Source organism: Peromyscus eremicus, chromosome 7 (assembly GCF_949786415.1).
Source record: "Peromyscus eremicus chromosome 7, PerEre_H2_v1, whole genome shotgun sequence".
Lineage (NCBI taxonomy): Eukaryota > Metazoa > Chordata > Mammalia > Rodentia > Cricetidae > Peromyscus > Peromyscus eremicus.
Genome location: NC_081422.1, coordinates 85,123,308 through 85,142,830, shown reverse-complemented (window position 1 = coordinate 85,142,830; position 19,523 = coordinate 85,123,308). Strand labels below are relative to the sequence as shown.

The window sequence follows — 19,523 nt, the reverse complement described above, 5'->3', positions numbered from 1 at the left end:
CCTTCCTAGTGCTGGGATTAAAGGTATGTGCCACCATGCCTGACTCTCTTCCCAGTGTGGCCTTGAACTTACAGAGATCCGGATGTATCTCTGCCTCCCGAATGCTAGGATGAAAGGCGTGTGCTACCACTGCCTGACCTCTATGTTTAATATAGTGGCTGGCTTTGTCCTCTGATCCCAAGGCAAGCTTTATTGGGGTACACAATATATCACCACAATTTCTTTTGCTCTGATGGAGCTTTTTAATGTGGTGAGATCCTATTTGTCTAGTTTTGCTTTTTTTTCATGCACTTTGTAGTCATATGCAAAAAAAAAAAAAAAAACTTGTCAACTCTAGGGTTCCTGAAACATGCCTATGTGTTCTTCTAAGTCATTTCACAGCTTCAAATTTTATACTTAAATCTTTAATTCATTTGAGTTTATTTTTGCAACTGATGAGAGATAAGGATCTGACTTTATTGTTCTGTCTGTAGAATTTAATTTTCCTAGTAGACGTGTGGGTTTATTTCTTGACTTTCTATCCTGTTCCACTCATCCATTTTATTTTTTTTAAGATTTATTTATTATGTATACAGTGTTCTGCCTGCACACCAGAAGAGGGCACCAGATCTCATTACAGATGGTTGTGAGCCATCATGTGGTTGCTGGGAATTGAACTTGGGATCTGTGGAAGAGCAGCCAGTGCTCTTATCACTGAGCCATCTCTCCAGTCCCTCCACTCATCCACTTATATATAAAAGGTAGAGTTAGGGACTTAGAAACAATAGTGAATTAGATCAAATTAGGATCAAAATTAAGCCCATCCAAATTTTACTTGGCAGCAGTAACTTAGGAAACATTCACTCTTGTGCATTTACATATTGCAGTTACCTTATCCCTTTTGTTATTTGGGGGGCCTTCATAAATGCTTAGAAATTCTGGATCCCTTTGTTTTGATCTGTCTGTAGAAGATATTAGACTATATAGTAGAGTAGTAGGAACTTAACATGTCAGATTGAAACACAACTGGTAACATTTTATTTGGGAATTATAAAATCTGTCTTTATACTTAGGTGAATTTTTACATTCTATTCCATCTAGGTACTTAAAGAGAACAATTAATCTCTCAAATGAGATACACCAATATGGGACTACATATTATTAATTTTCAGATCACATCCCATTATAAAACTCAATTAGAACTCTGTTTTTATTTAGTTTTGGTAAGTCTATTAAACAACAGAAGATTAGAATAAAATATAAAATATATAGTCTAAATTCTCATTGCCTGAGACCTACTTTTAGAATATGGAAATTAAGAAAAATATAAACCTACCATTGCTTACTTCCTCTTGGTAGAACAAAAGAATTGATAAGAATGACTAGTTTGAGCAAAAGGACATGATAACACTAAACAGAAATGACTGCCTGGCTATATAGATAATGTACTGGACTTAAATACTTTGGCATCATCTTTTCAAGTGGCTGGTTAGATTTTAAGGAAAGTCTTGGATGGTTGAGATTGTTACTATGCTTTTCCAATTGCAAATAATTTTGTTTTGTTTTGTTATTTATTTATTTATTTTATATCCTGACCATAGTTTTCCCTCGTTTTTCTCCTCCCATTTCTTCCATCCCCCACCTCCATCCACTCCTCCTCTGTTTCTGTTCAGAAAGGGGCAGGCCTCCCATGGGTATCAACAAAGCATGGCATAACAAGTTGCAGTAATACAAAGCACCTCCCCTTGTATTTATGCTAGGCAAGGCAATTCAGTATGAGGACTAGGTTCCCAAAAGCCAGCCAAAGCCTTAGGGACAGCCCCTGCTCCCATTGGTAAGAGTCCCACAAATATATCAAACTACACAACTGTCACATATGTGTAGAGCAGCACATATACTAAAATGGGAAAAATACAGAGAAAATTAGCATGGCCCCTGCATAAACAATTTTTTCCTGCTCATTAAAGTTGTGTTCTGTATAACTCTTGGATTTGATTCAGTTCAGTTAAAGAAAAATATATGAGTGTCTCTGTTTTGCCAGACTGAAACATTATGCTCAGTACTTAGTTCAATTACATATGGGTCCCGAGGAAGATAAAACAACTTATAGAAGGAAGAGTTTATTTGAGCTTACATTTCCAGAGGAATAAGAGTCCCTTATGATGGAGAAACATGGCAATAAGCAGCAGACGTGGAGGCTGGAGCTGAAGCTGAGGGCTCACATCTTAAACCACAAGAGAGGTTAAAACAGTTCAAAACATGAGGCTTTGAACTCTCAAAACTCACCCTCAGTGATGACTTCCTTTAGCAAATAAATGGAGGAAGGCAAGGAAGACAGAATTACTTCCTATTTCGTCATTTTAATACAAAAAAATAGTCTCACAAATTTAGTTTGACATTAATACTAGAAATACTGCCTAATGGGGATGGCAAACGGCATACCTAAACTAAACAAAATATAGTAAAATACAATTTGACGATCATCTCACTTTGTCACCACTTAGTGATAATTTGGATGCCTTACACTTTTTATCAGCAGAAGGCCAAACCTATAGTAAGAGTTCAATAAATATATATTAAGTAAAATGAAATTTTCTTGATTTCTTGCGACAGGGTTGGGTGTCCCATGTCAAATGTTTAAGTCTCCAAGAACTATTTACCTTTCACTATGAAAAACTTTCTCTGGCCTATAGGGAACTTGATGGCAGGGACCGTGTTGTACTTGCTGCTAAATCTCTGGTATCAAACACATCATATGGCATATGTTAGGTGATCCATAAATATCTGCTGAATAAACTAATGCATGATAGACAGGACACTATACCTAGTAAATTTCTCTCTTCAGACCTTAGCCTACAAGCACTACTCTGAAAAATGGAAAATAACTGATATGTTTAATATGTTTATGTGTTAAAATATACTGATTTTATTCTGATTCTTCTATTTATAAATCTTATAATCATGTCAGTCTGATGATTCCCAAATTCATAACCTTCATTATAATGGGGTTAATAATTTTCATTCTGTTAGTAAAATTTATCATGTAATCCTGAAAAAATGTAGGTGTAGTTTTTATTTCTTTTGAATGTACAAATGATATCTTTATTTGTATTTTATTTGAAGCCACTCATTTGCACTTTATTTTTTTGCATTGATAGTGTAAGATTGAAAAGGAATAAAATAGTACTATTAAACCTTTTTTCTCTAGTTACAACCAAAGCATGAATGCCAAGCTTAATTATATCATGTTATTGCTTATAAACTGAGAACATATGCAAGTAAATCTTGAAAGAAGTTGAAATTCTCACAATTATTCCATGTTCTCAACTGCTTCTGAGAAACCATGTCCTAGAATAATAAGGAAAAAAATTAAGCTTTTTAGTGAAGGTGGTTTTGCAATGAAGGAAGTTATTCAAAAGACCAAAATGGTGAGAACAGTTTGGAATAATGTTGGCTGTAAGACAACTGGGAACCTGGATTTCATTTTGTGAGCAGAATTATACTACTGAAGATATTAGTCTGTGGAAGCATGTGATGGAAAATAAGGTTTTGCTAAGATTTTCCTGGCACAAAAATCCAGAACTAATGGGAATAGATCTGTCACAAGCTATCCATCCACACAGTTAGTGTAATATTAAGATAAGATTTTTATTTAATTTAACTGCATCTCAAAGTAGGGGTGAATACATGACTCATTGGAAGCATCTGCTGCTGGTTTGAGGAGAGTAATGGAATGCTTTGAACTAGGGACAAAGTGGGTTGCATGTTTTTCTATTTGTGATGTTTTAAATTTTGTTCAAGCTTTTTTTAAGGGTGCATATATATCTGCTTCTATCAAAATGAACTTTAGGAACTAAATATATTCTCATGATTTTTAAGTGCATATGTGAGTCTTTATGTGTATTAATGCTCAAATGCCTGTGAAGCTGTTACTAAGGCTGATTCTGCCTTTGAATAAAAATCTCTGCAAGCTGAAGACACTGTTTGTGATTAAAACTTGCCATCCGTGTGATAAAAGCATATCAATTACTCAATTTGATCTGTCTACTTCCTTATTAGCCAGATGATAATAATGTCATAATAAGAATGTTAGAAAAAAAGTGTATCAGTTGTTTCAGGTCACTCTGGTACTTATGTGGAGACTTATCCTTTTATAAATACATCATGATCAAAAGAAAGTTAATAAGTGGTTATGGAAGAAGGAAAGCATTGATCGATAGTAGTAATGGCCCAAATTCAATACATAATTTGTCTAAATTGAGACTTTTTTTTCTCAGACTGATTCCTAATAAACACAATTTCAATATAAATAGTATGACATATTCCTTACTATCTATCCTGACACATATTTGGTTTCAAAAGTTATATTAGTTACTTTTCTATGGCTGTGATACAACACCACAAACAAGGTAATTTATAGAAGGGAGGTTTATTTGGCTTATACTTATAGAGGGATAAATCTATCATGGTGGGGACCTATGGCAAGGAACCCAAGTAGCAGGCATGGGAGTTGGAGCAGACACTGAGGGCTCACATCTCAAACCACAAGCAGAGAGCGGAAGGGCCAGCTAGAAACAACCTGAGGCTTTGAGACCTCTAAGCCAAACCCCAGTCACATACTTCCTCCAGCAAGGCCACATCTCCTAATCCTTCCCACACAGTGCCACCAACTGCCTACAGACCAGTATTTAAATACCTGAGGCTATGGGAGGCATCTTAGTCAAACCAACACACAACTTATCTGCTATCTTGTAATAACTCACCATGGCAACAATAAGTCTATCTAGTCCTTGGACTCTAGACTAGAAGAACCATTCACACAACAACATGGTATTGTTACTACTGAAGAGTGTATCTTCCTGACCAATTTAACAACTTTAAAAAGCAGTAAAAGATATTTTAATATGCAGGACATGAATATATTAAATTAGTTATGATAGTTACAAGAGATAAAAATAAATAGGCCAGTGACACTGTGTGCATTGGGGTAGATACAAGCAAAAGTACAAGAAACTTGCATGGGGCCATCTTGAATATCAGCCCTGAAAGCCTCACCTCCTGGGGAAACCTTGATTGGTCTTCCTAAACCTTCCCATGCTTACTTAAATGGAATAAATATGGGTCTGCTACATCATTCACCTTACCTTCTCCCATTTTCTGGTCTTCATGGGCTGCATCCACACATTGTAACTATTGGTAAGTGATAACTTACCTAAAATGTTCATTGATGATTGACTGCCTATTCTGTGTGACAGAAGCAAGAGACATTTTTTTGCCATGTGCACTTTTAGCACATCCTAAATTTCCTGGGCCTCAAATTGATACAAAAATTTCACAACACTATTCTAAACCTTTGAACTAAGATTTATATCCAGTTCAGGTTAATTTGATATTTGACAGCATTGTCTTTGCCACTTGGAAAGAGGCAAGAGAAATTATTAGCTAGAAATTTTTATTTTTCACTAAAGCAATATTTTTACAAAATTTATAGTTTAAAATCTCTATTATTATAAACATCTTTAGATATGCTGATCGTACTGAAATAGATATAATCTTGTTGCTTCGCAGAAAATCAACAGAAGCTGCTGCATTGGAAGCACAGCTGTTTGCAGAAGGCATTAGATATTTTTAATCTTTCTCATAGCCAATAGGCTTTGATGCATTGGTTTAGATTTTAGTAATGACAGACTCCACCAGCATGAGTGTTTCCATTACTTAGAAATTATAAACTCATCATTCAGACCTGGGGTAAAGAGTGGTGGGAGTGTTCATTACCTCACTTCTCATTGCATAATTCTGACTACATAGAGGGCACTAGGACAGTGACAATTAGGACTATATCTTTCAGATACACAACGTGACACTGTTATTTCTAATGCATGTAAATTTAACATTGTTGAGTTGATTTGAGAAGTAATTTTTAAGTAATGATTCTTATTCGAGCACGAAGATAAAGGAAGCAATTGGATGTGATAGGCAACACCAAAAAGACTCCCATTTAAAAAAAATGCCTGAGCTGTGAAATTGCTACTAGTGAGTGTATGATTACAGAATTTTTTCCCTATTTCATTCTCCAGCTCCTTCCTCAGTGTCTCACTGTTCAGAACATCTTCAAATGATTCAAAGTTTTCAGAAGCAACTAGCAACTTTAGCAGACAGGCATTTCATTTTACAGGAATTGTTTGGGCTGTTTTCCTAAGCACACAACTTTACTCAAAAAGCCCCTCCCTATCCATGTTCCCACTGTTTGGAAGGAGTCTGGTGGAAGATCCTCCTCAACTCCCCTCCCCTATCTCTTTCCCTACAATGTTCTGTCAACATCAGAAATAGAGCTAGCAAAAGAAGTCAACAAGCCCAAACCTTATAGCAAATTTACAAACAATATGAACCATCAAGCCAGTATGTTCTCTCTAATATCTGCCTGTCTTGTAGAAAGGATTGCTAACAAGAATTACCTAGGTCAACCCCAGGACACATAATTTGAAAGAACAATCATAAACTTCATCAAAGAATTCAAAGAGTTTAAAGAGTACACAAAAACAGTGCAATAAAATTAAAGAGAAAGAACTTAAAGAGAATAAATACCTAAGAGATGCAAAAAAAAAAAACCCACAAACATAAGGCTGGTAAAAGTGATGGAAACAACCCAAGACTTGAAAAAAGAATACAGTAAGTAAGAGAAAAAGTCGAAAAAGACATATGCTGAAATAAAGATGGAATTGAAAAACCAAACAACTCAACTAAAAAACACAAAGGAAAGCCTTACAAGTAGAATAAATCACGAAGAAGATAGACTATCGGGGCTCAAAAGTAAAGTAGAGGATCGAGCCAAAAAGAAAATCATGAAATAAGAAAATATTAAATAAAGGAAAGGCACACATAAGAAATGTGGAACACCATGAAAAGTTCAAACCTTCAAAGTATAGGCATAAATGAAGGTGAAAAATCCCAAGTCAATGATATAGACAAGATCATAGAAGAAAACATCCTCAAACCAAGAAAAGTTATGCCCATACAGATACAAGAAGTGCACAAGACACCAAATAGATGAGACAGAAAAACAAAGCCCTATAGCATATTGTAGTTAAAGCACTATGTATATAGAACAAAGAAAGTGTACTCAAAGCTAGAAGAGAAAAATCACAAGTGATATATAAAGGAAAACCTGTCAGAATAACAGCTGGTTTCTAAATGGAACCTTTGGAAGCCAGAAGAACCTTGGAGCAATGCATTCCAAGTCTTAAAAGATCATGATGGCTGGCCTGTATGAACATACCAATAAAAGCTATCTGTTGTAGTTTAAGGCAAAAAAAACTTTTCACAATATAAACATACTAAAATAATTTATATACAACTAACAAACTCTAAAGAAGATACAGGAAGCAGTATTTCATGCTGAAGAGAAGAATAAGTGTAGCCAAGAGACTGGATAGACATGAACAGCCATTGTTTCTACAACACAGAGTACCACTAGGAACACAAATAAACAATCAGAAAGAGTACAAATGAATAACTTGATGATGTGACTCAAATTTTGGGGGAAACAAGAGCAAATCAAATCCCAAACCAGTCAAAAACAAGAAATAAAAAAAAAAGTGGAAAAAATCAATGAAATAGAAACAAAGAAAACAATAAAAATAATCAAGGAATCTAAGAGCTGTTTCTTTGATAGACAGACCCTTGACCCAAATAACTAAAAGAAAGAGAAAATCCAAATTAACAGAATCAGAAATGAACAGGAAAACATTACAACAAACACCAAAAATTAAGACTACTCTAAGGGAATACTAAAAAGTCCTGCACTCCTTTAAGTTGGAAAATCTAAAATAAAAAGGGGGTGTGGATAAATTTGTAGATTCAGACCAATCACCAAAATTAAAGCAAGAATCCAACAATCTAAATGACTCATTAAAATGAGATTAAAATAGTAGTAAAAAATTCCAACTAAAGTAAGTCCAGGGCCAGATGGATTCACAGCAGTGTAAATTTGGTCTTTTAAAGATCTATAGGCAATCCTTCTTAAACAATTCAAAACATAAAAGTAGGATGAACACTACCAAACACCTTCTAGTAAGCAAGTATCTCTCTAATACCAAACCAGGTAAAGACACAGCAATAAAAGAAAATCACAGTGTAGCAGTAAGTTTTCTCCAGTCCTGTCCAGCCCCGTGGTCTCTCAGCCACTAATAAAATAATCATTCAGAGTCTTAATATTATCAATTGTATAACCTATGGTGGGCTTCTTGCTAGCTAGTTCTTATAGTTTAACTCAACCCATAACTATTAATCTATGTATTGCCACATGTTCTGTGGCATTACCTGCATTCCATTATGTGTTGCTCCTAGGATGGGCAGTCTGGCGTCTCCCCCCACTCCACCTTTCTCTTTCCTGTCTCTCTTCTTGGATTTCCCTACTGCCTCTAAGCTGCCTTTCCATAGGCCAAAGAAGCTTATTTATTAACCAATGGGAACAACAACATATATTCACAGTGTACAGAAAGACATCCTCCAGTACCACAGTCTGATATTCCTGGTGAACATAGATTCAAAATGTTCAATAAAATAGTTGCAAACAGAGTACAGCCATAGATAAAAAGATTTTCTACCATAACCAATCTGGCTTTACCCTTGAAATGCAAGAATGGTTCAACATACTCAAGTCTATTGTAATCATGTAAATGGACTTAAGGTTAAAAAAAATCAGGTGATCATCTCAATAGATGCTGGAAAAGCCCTTGGCAAAATCTAACAGATCTTCATGATGAAAGTCCTAGATATTTGTTTTAGTTAGGGTTCCTACTGCTGTGAAGAGATACCATGGCCATGTCAACTTTACTAAAGGAGAACATTTAATTGAAGTGGTGGCTTACAGTTTCAGAGGTTTAGTCTATTATTATAGGGAACATGGCAGCTATGAAAATCTCTAACTACATCATAAATATTTGTCCTTATACTCACAGATAAGTGTAGTCCTCACTCTGTATCAAGGAAGCTTGTCTTTGCAACAGATTGAGACCACTACAAAAAAAAAGTCAGTCATGCAGAATTATAGAGCCCAGACCCAGCAGATAAATTTACAATACAGCTGCCATACCTAAGACTTAGAGATCATTATGGAGGGATGGCATATTGCAAGAGCCAAAAGAACAGAGAGCTGGGTGTGAGATTGTGTCAACTAGGATTGTCAGAAGCTACAAACATAAGGTCTCATTAACATGACTGACTAATCAGGAGCTGAAAAATGACAATAGACAGGCTCTATGGATCGGGGATGGGGTGAGTAGGCAGCCTCAACCCTACACAAAGAACTACAGGCAGCTAAGAAATGCTGAGAATGGGAGAAAAAGTCTTCCCCGGGGAAAAACACACCAATTGGTTATCAAATATTCAGCCCTGAAAACATACATACAAGTCACATACACACTTAGCAGTTTACACTTAGCATATAAGAATACATACATATACATGTAATAACAACTAATGAAAAAAGAGGCCATAATTTTGAAAAGAGCAAGGAGGAGACATGGTAGTGTTTGGAGAAAGGAAAAGGAAGTGGAAATGATGTAATTATGATCTTCCAAAAGAAAAGAACAATTTAAAAATCCACCTATTCCTTGCTTTTGCTCCCTAATATCTCACCACTTCTTTTAAAAGGCGTGCTTCAGAAATAATCGGCTATTTAGAGTACTCTTGAAAATCATGAAGTTTTCTTTAGAAAACCGTTTTCTTTGCCCCCAATTACCTTTTAAAATTTTTAGTATTATATAAACTCTATTCATCTCCCAAGCTGAGGCATATTAATGACTTCTTCTGAAATCACACAGTAAAAAGCAAACATCTCCTCATCACCTTTCCTGTGTTAAGACCAGTAAGAATGGCTTCTGCTTACAGCTACTTCTCTACTCTGGGAAGCCCCAGGCTAAGCCAGGCCTTGTTTAGTTTTCTGTTTCTGGTGTCTAGCATAAAATACTGTAGGCTTCAGTAGGTGGGCTGTTAAATAAATAAATGAATGACAGCAGCTATGTTAATAAACGTGTCTTTTTAAAGTTTGCCGTCACGTCACAGGGAACATGTCCTTCTTAGACACAGGCCTTCCAGGTATCAGGCCCTAAGCAGAGACAGCTACAAGCAGGAAAAGAACACAACCAGCCTTTCTGCTCTCTGGACACAAAGGTAGCCTAACCATTGTCTCATCTCCAAAGCCACTAACTAACTAAGATGCCCATACATTTCACATGTCACCTCCCATAGGTCACTTATTAACAAGGCCCATTGTTTTGGGAACATCTCCATATGACTGCTTTTGTATGGCAATTTTGTTTTTCTGAAATGAAACATTCCTTCCAGGAAGGAAGCTTATGAAACTCAGGAAGTAAAAAACTCATAAGTCTCAGGAAATTACTGAAACTGACAGGATTAAAAAAAAAAAAAAAAAAAAAAAACCTCCCATGGTTATAGAAGTAACAAAAGGCTACCGAGTGAAGAAAATCTCTGAAATGTTGAGCTACCTGGGTAGCCTGAAGAGAGCTGCAAGACTTTACAAGTCTGCTCCAAGTTGATAATGGGCTTTTCAGTGACACAGCAGCTGTAAGCAATCTCTCACCCATCTTCCCACATGTAACCCCAACAAACTCATTGTTGTGCTAAGTCGGACTTTGGTACATTCCTTTGGATTGCCACTTGTTCCCTCTCTAGAGTGAGTAATGTTTGCTTGTCTTCCTGGGAAATTTTATACATCATTTACCTAAGAATATGCTCTGGGCTTTCCAGGCACTGGCCCCCAGACCCAAAAGAAGATTAAACCATGAAAGGATTTGATGGAGACATCCCATTTTGGACTGAATGTTCCGAGGTCTCTCAGTCTCAGCACATTGTTCAGTGGGTCTCTATATTTGTACCCATTTACTGCAGGAGGAAGCTTCTCTGATGATGGCTGAGCATGTTACTGATCTATGAGTATAGCATAATATTATTTGAAATCATTTTATTGTTAACATTCCTTTAGCAGAACAGTAGTATTTTGTTTTCCCATAGATCCCTGTCCTATCTAGTCTTAGGTTCTTGGCCACCTGAGCAATGTCAGGTATTGGTTCTGTCTCATGTAAGGGGCCTTAAATCCAATCAGATAATGGTTGGTTACTCCCACAAGTTTGTGCCACTATTGCCCTAGCACATCTTGCAGATGGGCCATCATTGTAGAGCAAAGAGTTTGTGTCTGGGTTGGTGTTTACCTGTCTTCTTTAGTGGTGTTCAGAGTACCTTCTCCTGTACCATAAACACTAGACAGTAGGGCTGAAGGCTCTAGGTAGTCAGCAGCTTGACTTCTCTATGCTCAGGGAATTGTGTAAGTGTTGTCTTCAGCAACAGGGCCCTATCATCAGTTTGTGGAGTGCAAACAGCTGCCTTGGTAATGGCCTGGGATGTTTGAGGATTTCTATGGGACCCCTTTGGCCAACAACTCAATTAGATATAACCCATTCCCAGAACCAGAGACTTTATTTGGTGATGAGGTATGTCCAGCTGGGGTTCCAACTCCTCCATTATTCGCTGATTCCATTTAGATCAACTTCATATGTGTACATATTTTAGTAAACCTTTCCTATGTTTGATTTCCATAAAATCCCTCAAATGGCCCTTAGTTTGCCTTTTAACTAAATTTGGTAATGTCAAGGTATTTTTACCTATTCTTTTGTGGGTTAATACTCTCCTGAACTCCTTCTAATGACCTTAAGAGAGGACACCTTGCTTTGTTTGGCTGACAGAAGCTTTCCTTTAGTGCCTGCTGTTCTGCTCTACTTAATAAGCCTTTTGCCTAAACAGTAAAATGACCCCACACTCCTCTCTTAATCCTGCCCTGTTTTCCTAAAAGCTAAGCAATGATATAAAGGAAGGTTAGAAAATAAAGTACTTAATATGTTATACACTAAAATTTGTTTATAAACTGTTTTATGAAAACATAAGTGTTGTTATTTTTATTATTATACAAAAGCATTAGTATAAGGCAGAATACTTTTTAACCATTAAAATGAAGCATGTAAACTCTATAGTTCATCTTTAGAGAAAAGAAATAGTTCCAGCATTGTGCTTTTGGCAGTATTTTACTCCCAAAAGGAATATACATTATCAAATCCATCTGCCCGATGAGTTGCATCTGTTTTTGAAGTTGCATCTGTCTCCAACTCACTCTTGTTGCCAGGAAATAAAACAAGATGTACTCTTAATAAATGAATAGTATATTGATACTGTGCTTGGGAATTGATCAAGTGCACATATTTTCTTCCAGGACAATTTCAAGCTGCTAGGGGTTTGCAAAATGTGGAACAAACCATGCACCTGCCTAACACCTACCTAACAGGGACATCAGACTGCACCACCAACCTCAGCAGGAGGATTCAGAAAGGGCCTTGAAGGCATCCAGATGAGCAATGCACCCGCCCTCAGGTTAAACACCAACTCCTTCATTCCTCTCCGGGTCAAGTAGCACACTCTCAAATCATTTAACCTTGGGTTGCTTCTTTTCTAATGGAGATACTAACTCACCTTTTCCTTTATGGTTAAGAGGAATATCTAATTAAAGTAAGTATATCCCCTCCAATTTGGGATATAAATACCTAATTCTTTCAGCTGACCATTTTATCACGTCTTGCTTCCTCATTATATAGAGAGTAAATATCAACTTCATAGCATATAATAAACCATTACGGCTCTGATTAAAGTGACCCTAACAATCTGGTGTTGATTGCCTCCTCCAGGGAGAATTCATTGATAACTAGTAATATAGGACATAAAAGATGCTGTTTTAAGTTGTTCTTCTGAAAAACATTGCAAAGAAGTAAGAAAATATAAAAAGTGATGGAAAAGCTTGTTCCTATTTTTATTCATCCACTTAACATTATACGAAAATAAAATATTCATCCTTTTACAGCTGTTATTTTACATGTGAAAAAAATGTAAAACTAGAAGAAACAAAAATATCATTACACTGTCACAAAATTTGTTGTTTTTAGAACAAACTCTATACTCATGGACTCTGTCTTTACATTTTCTGTCATTACTGACTGGTAACCTCCACACACGATCCCATCTGCACAAGCACTATTCTCACTTAATATTAACTCTTGCTTTGGCTAAACAGTATGGATTGCACAAACCCCAGCATCAGACTTTTAGTCTTGGCCTCTCCTCTATTATAAACTAGCAATGATCATCTTCACCAAGTATTTACAAGTGTGCAGGACACCTTCCACATACGCTCTAAGTCGATTCTCTATCCACCTTCACCCTACTTGCCCAAAGAAGCTGATCAAAATAGATCATTTGTTTTCTAGGAGGCTTTCTCAAGTTAATAGTATCCAAGGAAAATGAAGGAAGATAGGAGGAAGGTGAAGCCATGATATTATTTTTTAAATTACCATCCTGTAGGGTCAACTCTTTTCCCTGAAGTCTCAGCACCTACCAGAGCACTATCACTAGGTAACAGACATCTGGCATTCCTGGCTACAGTATTATTTGTCGATTGCCCTATACCATGTTCACCACTTTACAGATGGCCCCTTCATAATCAGATTCACCTTATAAAATTCACTTATTTCTTGTGTGGGTCACAGTAATGCATTCAAGAAATAATATGTGTAAAGCTTCAGGAAAAAGATGTTTGGTTGAATATCACTGTCTCATCCCTATTTCTTTTTTTTTCCTTCATTTTTCTTTATTAAGAAATTTTCTACTCAATCCACATACCACCCACAGATTTCCCCCTCCTCCCTCCCTCTACCCCCCAGCTCTCCCTCCCAAGCCACCCCGCATCCCCACATCCCCCAAATCGAAGTCTCCCGTGGGGAGTCAGCAGAGCCCAGCACACTGAGCCTAGGCAGGTCCAAGCCCCTTCCCACTGCACCAAGGCTGTGCAAGGTGTCACACCACAGGCACCAGGTTCCAGAAGCCTGCCCATAGACAAGGGACAGATCCCGAGCCCCCTGCCTGGGTGCCCCCCAAACAGTTCAAGCCAAACAACCGTCCTCCACATCCATAGGGCCTAGTTCAGTCCCGTGGGGGCTCCACAGCCGCCAGTCCACAGTTCCTGGGCCCTATTTCTTTTTTATTTTTAAAAATTCTTGGTAGAGGATACAAGTAACTAGTAACATGCCTTAGAAGATAATACTGACACCTGTTCCAAGCTGTGTTCTCTGCTTCCTTTCTGCTACCATGTGAACAACTATGATCAGTTAAAAGAATTAATAACAGAATTTACTCCATCCACTTTGGAAAGGTGTTTATCTCCATCCTAACATCTAATCCTGTATTTAGAAAGCTCTATGAAATATCATAAAAATGATAGAGATAAAAGCATCATTTTCAAAAATTAAAAAATAATTCACATGTGTATAATAAACAGTACTAGAATGTGTTAATTAATTAAGAAGGAACCAGGGGATAGTAATGCTGGTTGAAAGTAGATGCTGAGGAACAATGATGTTTAGAATCCATCTGAAAAAGTGTTCAAGTGGATTTGCTGATGTTCACTGGCTGTAGTCTAAACTCATCTAGTGACATATAAGAACCTAAAACTTTCACATTGGAGCTTGTCTTTTCTGCTAGCCACAAACACACATATTAGCATGTAAATGAGAAATATTAATATAATTAAGTAGCAAATTAAGTGAATACATGTCCATTCACCTATAAATTAAATAATTCTTGAATGAGTCCATACTATTAAGGCATTAGAAAGCCTCCCAGATGTCATCCACTTTATTTATAAACTTCTTTTCTTAAAAAACCTGCTGAATCCCCATGGGAGGCCTTACCTTTTTGTAGGAGGGAATGGGGGTTCAGGGGGAGGCTAGAGGGGCAGGAGGAGGGAAGAGGGGGATCTGTGATTGGTGTATAAAATGAATAAAAAAAATCTTAATGAAAAAAATTTTTAATTACCTTTCTATGAAACATATGTTTGTGTTGAATAAAATTATTCATAAATCTAGGTTTTCCCCAAATGTTCATTTGCTGAAATCAAAATAAAGGGGAGATCATGTTTACCATAATGGTAGTAACATCTCTACTAGTACTTTACTAAAAATAAAGAAATGACCTTCTGTGCTTTATGATTTTTTTATATTCTCCTACTTTGCTGCCCATTCAAAGTCAGAACATTCAGACTAAAAATTCATGCATTTCCCTTTGATAAACTTTTATGTTTTTTATATGTACTCTATAAAGAACATCCACAGTGTGTGAACATGAATCACAGCCTGCGTTGTGTGAGCATGAATAGTAGGATAAAAAGTGGATGTCCAAAGAATGGAAATCAAACCTTTGCAGATCAATCTTTCTTTTTCTGTGAAGCACATTAAGAAATATCTGAAGACTGTGTCTCTGGTGGCACCCAGATTGTCAATAAAAGAATCAAAAGAGAAAAAAATAAATAAATAAATAGCTAAATTATCATTTTTTTCTTCCATTTATTATGACTGTGAAACTTTTCTCATGCAGTGTCTTAATTACTGCTCCACTGCTGTGAAGAGACATCATGACCAAAAAAGGAAGTGTTTAATTGGGGGCTTGCTTGTAGTTTCAGAGGGTTAGTCCCTGATCATAATGGTGGGAAGCATGGCAACAGGCAGACAGGCCGGCATGCACTGAAGCAGTAGAAAGTTGTCCAATCCTCAAGTTGCAGAGACTAGAGAGGGGGGTGGGGCTGGGGCCTGGTGTGGGCTTTTGAAACCTAAAAGCCCACCCCCAATGACACACTTCCTCTGACAAGGCCACGCCTCCTAATCCTTCCTAAATAGTTCTACCAAATGAGGACCAAGGATTCAAATATATGGGCAGGGGTTGGCAGGGAGAGGTGGGGTGGGTGTGGGGCGAGGGTAGGATTTCTCTACTACATTTCACTCTCTGGCTCCCATAGGCTTTTAGCCATATCATAATGAGAAAAAAATACATTTAATCCAGCTTTTAAAGTCCCCACAGTCCTTCACAGTTGCAACATTGTACATGAAGAAGCTACTTTTGAACCTATCATTTTGGAATCCAAATTTTTAAAAAATGTAACAAAAGGGGGTAGTAGAACATATATGATGTGAACAAACAGAAAGCTGAAGGTTGAAGTTGAGAAGGATGTGAAGTTGAGACAGGGCAGAAAAAAAGAGGAATGAGGGGTTGGTAATCCTGGATTATAAAAAGTTTTATGAAACTCCACTACTTTGAAAGCTAATTTAAAAATAAATTTAAAAAGAGCTGAAATAGAGGTACTCTATTTTATAGAATAATACTGTTCCCATAAGGTGTGGTTATTAAATTAAATGAAAATCTCAGTGCTAGGCTCAGGTTACCTCTCCACAAGTTACTGATCCCAGTGTTACCCAAAAGAATACAGGCTATTGCTGTTGCTCTTGGTTGCTCACTACAGTGACATGATAAGGCCTTGTCCTGGTTAGTTTTTGTCAACTAAATACAAGCCAGTATCCCTTGGGAAGAGGTGACTTCAGTTTAGAAAATGTTTCTGTTAGATTAGCCTGTAGGCAAGATCAATGTGGGAGGACCACTGAGAAGGAGGACCAAGATCGTTGTGGGCAGTACCACTGTTGAGCAGATGGTCCTGGGTTACAAAAGAAATTACACCAAGCAGGCCAGTAAGCTGTGCTTCTTCGTGGTGTCTGCTCTAGTACCTGCCTCCAAGTTCCTGATTCAGTTCTTGTCCTAACTTGTCCCAATGATGTAGAGTTGTAAGAAGAACTAAGTCCTTTCCTCCAAACTTGCTTTTAGTCTTTGTTGTTTATCACAGCAACAGAAAATGAATTAAAATATACCTTATCGTGGAAGACACAACACACTTTGGATAAAGGACATAAAGAAACCAGTGTTGAACTAATGACTGAAGTTTCCCTGATGGCCAGTTCTCAGAGTGCCAGAAGGGGCTAAGCAGGTTGTTGAAAGATAAAAGACATTAATCATCTTATATAACACTGAACCCTGCTTGCTACAATACTGACCTGCCAAGGAAGATGTGCCCATAAGACTGTTTATGGGGGTAGCCAACCACTCTTTTGAATGGAATTGAGGCCTATTTCACAAGGAAAAAATCCATTCCTAGTACTATAAACAGGCTTAAAACCCACAACTAGGGGAATCACGGGCCCTAGTGGACAACCCATTGATGCTGGACTGCTAAATATTTGTGTTTGGGTACATAGATTTATGCTGCCCACCATGCCAAAGGCAGATGGGGCACTGAGGAAGATGTGTCTGAAAGAATATAAGAGCCAGAGAGTAGGGAAGAGTTCTGTGAAATTTTGTCCCCTGGAAATGATATAGTTGTGGCAGTATGACCTCACAACAGCTGTAGTTACCAACATAAAACCTGCACAACATCAAGCCAGTTAAAACTCCAGCATGGATCTCTGCATCTGCTTCCATCAGTCACTGGATAAAGGCTCTATGATGACAGTTAAGGTATTCACTAATCAGATTACCGGAGTAGGCCAGTTCAGGCACCCTCTCGACTATTGCTAGTAGTCTGAGGTGTGGTCATCCTTGTGTATTCCTGGGAACTTCCCTAGCACCCTGTTTCTCCCTATTCCCATGATGTCTACATTTATCATGGTATCTCTTTCCTTGCTCTTCCACTCTGTTCCTGTTCCAGCTTGAACCTCCCATTTCCTTATGTTCTCATCTCTCGTTCCTTGCCCTCCATTACCCACCTCATCTCCAGTTTGCTCATGTAGATCTCATCTATTTCTCCTTCACTGGGCTATCTATGTGTCCCTCCAGGCCAAGCTCCAGGAGTCCAATTGATAAGAGAGAGGAGGAATTATATAAGCAAGGGACATCAAGATCGTGATGGGAAAAGATACAGAGATGGACAGCCAAACTAGTGGAAACCCATGAACTGTGGACCAATAGCTCTGGAGCACCCACAGGACTGAACTAGCTTTCTGGATACATGAGAATTGTTTAGCTTGAACTGTTTGGGAGGGCCCCCAGGCAGGCAGATCAGGATCTGTCTCTGGTGCATGAGTGGGCTTTTTGTAGCCTAGCGCCTAAGGTGTGAGACCTTGAGCAGCTTTGGTGCATGGGGTAGGGGCTTGGACCTGCCTCCACTGAATGTACCAGGCTCTGCTGACTCTCCACAGGAGACCTTGACTTGGAAGAGGTGGGAATAGGGGAAGAGGGGGGATGTGAAGAGGGAGGAGTGGGGATCTGTGATTGGTATGTAAAATGAATAGAAAATTTCTTAATAATAAAAAAAGAGAAAAAGTCATGGATTAAGGAGTATGGGAATAACAATATTCCCAATGTTGAGGAAGGAGCATCATTTCTCTTTGGATGCCTGTCCACTGGTAGGTTCCCCACGTCCCAGTGGATGACCTCACAGGCATGAGCATATAGACAGCACTAACAGGACTAATTGGTTTATAAACAAACAAGAGGTCACGAAGTTGGGAAGGAGATGTGATGAGTGTCCTTGCGGGGGCTGGGGAAAGGGATGCTGGAGTGAAACTGGATACGTTCAAGATACATTGTATACACGTATGAAATTTTCAAAGAATAAAAAAGTAAAAAAAAAAATACAGAAGATACAAATTCACTACATGCAGCCTGTTTAGAACATCACTTGGTTCTAAAAAGTTTTAAGGTTCCTTCTTACTTAGATTTCCTCAAATTTCTAACTACGACCCCTTCTTTACCAATGGGAAGCATTCTTAAACACTTTTAGCATGGTAGGGCAAACCAATTTTCCCAAACAGGATTTTCTCTCACAACCAAATAATGTGAAAGATCCACGGAGTCTGCTTAAAGGGCAAAGAGACTTGTTAAGAAAGGAAAACTCTCAAGACAGAACAGAGGAATTGCCGCAGGGTCCTGGAAAAGGTGATGCACAGTCCCACGCTGTTCTTCTGCACCTGAGACTGTCCCAGCATGCACGTCCCACAAGGGAGCGAAGAGAGACTGCCTATGTGCATCTCAGGTCTTAAGGGTAGCCAAGAGACCACTCCCCAGGGGCATGTACTTCAAGGTCATAGGCAGATAGAGCAGTTATCTGCTGTATCTCTAGAGCTGCACTTCAAGGTCATAGACCAGCTATCCACTACATCTTCCCCTTTTGTCTAAATTAGAAAGTTCTAACCTAGTATAAAACTATATACAATAGGAATGATTATCAAGTATTGTCCAGGAGAGGTGAAAGGTAATAACTTAAACAAAAATAGAAATACAACCAGCAAGAACATCAAACAAGAGACACATACCAAAATCCAGAGATGTCCAGAACATAGGTAAATGATGTATTACAGAGATTATTCCAATAGCTGTCCTATTCTAAAAAAAAAAATCTAACTTTAGCATCTGAAGTGTTCTTAACTAAGATATGAGAGGATTGTAACTGTAACTATCTAGTCTTCAAGCCCATCAAAGATCTGAGAAGGAACATGATACCTGAGAAAACAGGAAGTGTTCTTTTTCACAAATATTCCATTTAAAATATAACTTAAGCAATATGACAAACCTAAAATATTCAGCCTTACAGAAAAAAAAGAGAAGCTTTC

General features: G+C 37.8%; 1 non-coding gene across 1 annotated transcript; it reads left to right on the top strand.

The window, feature by feature from the left end:
• Nucleotides 1-1,857: 1,857 nt before the first annotated feature.
• LOC131915727 (U6 spliceosomal RNA) lies at nucleotides 1,858-1,959 on the top strand. The gene has a single exon (XR_009380386.1). It is a non-coding gene; the product is annotated as a U6 spliceosomal RNA (small nuclear RNA).
• Nucleotides 1,960-19,523: the final 17,564 nt, after the last annotated feature.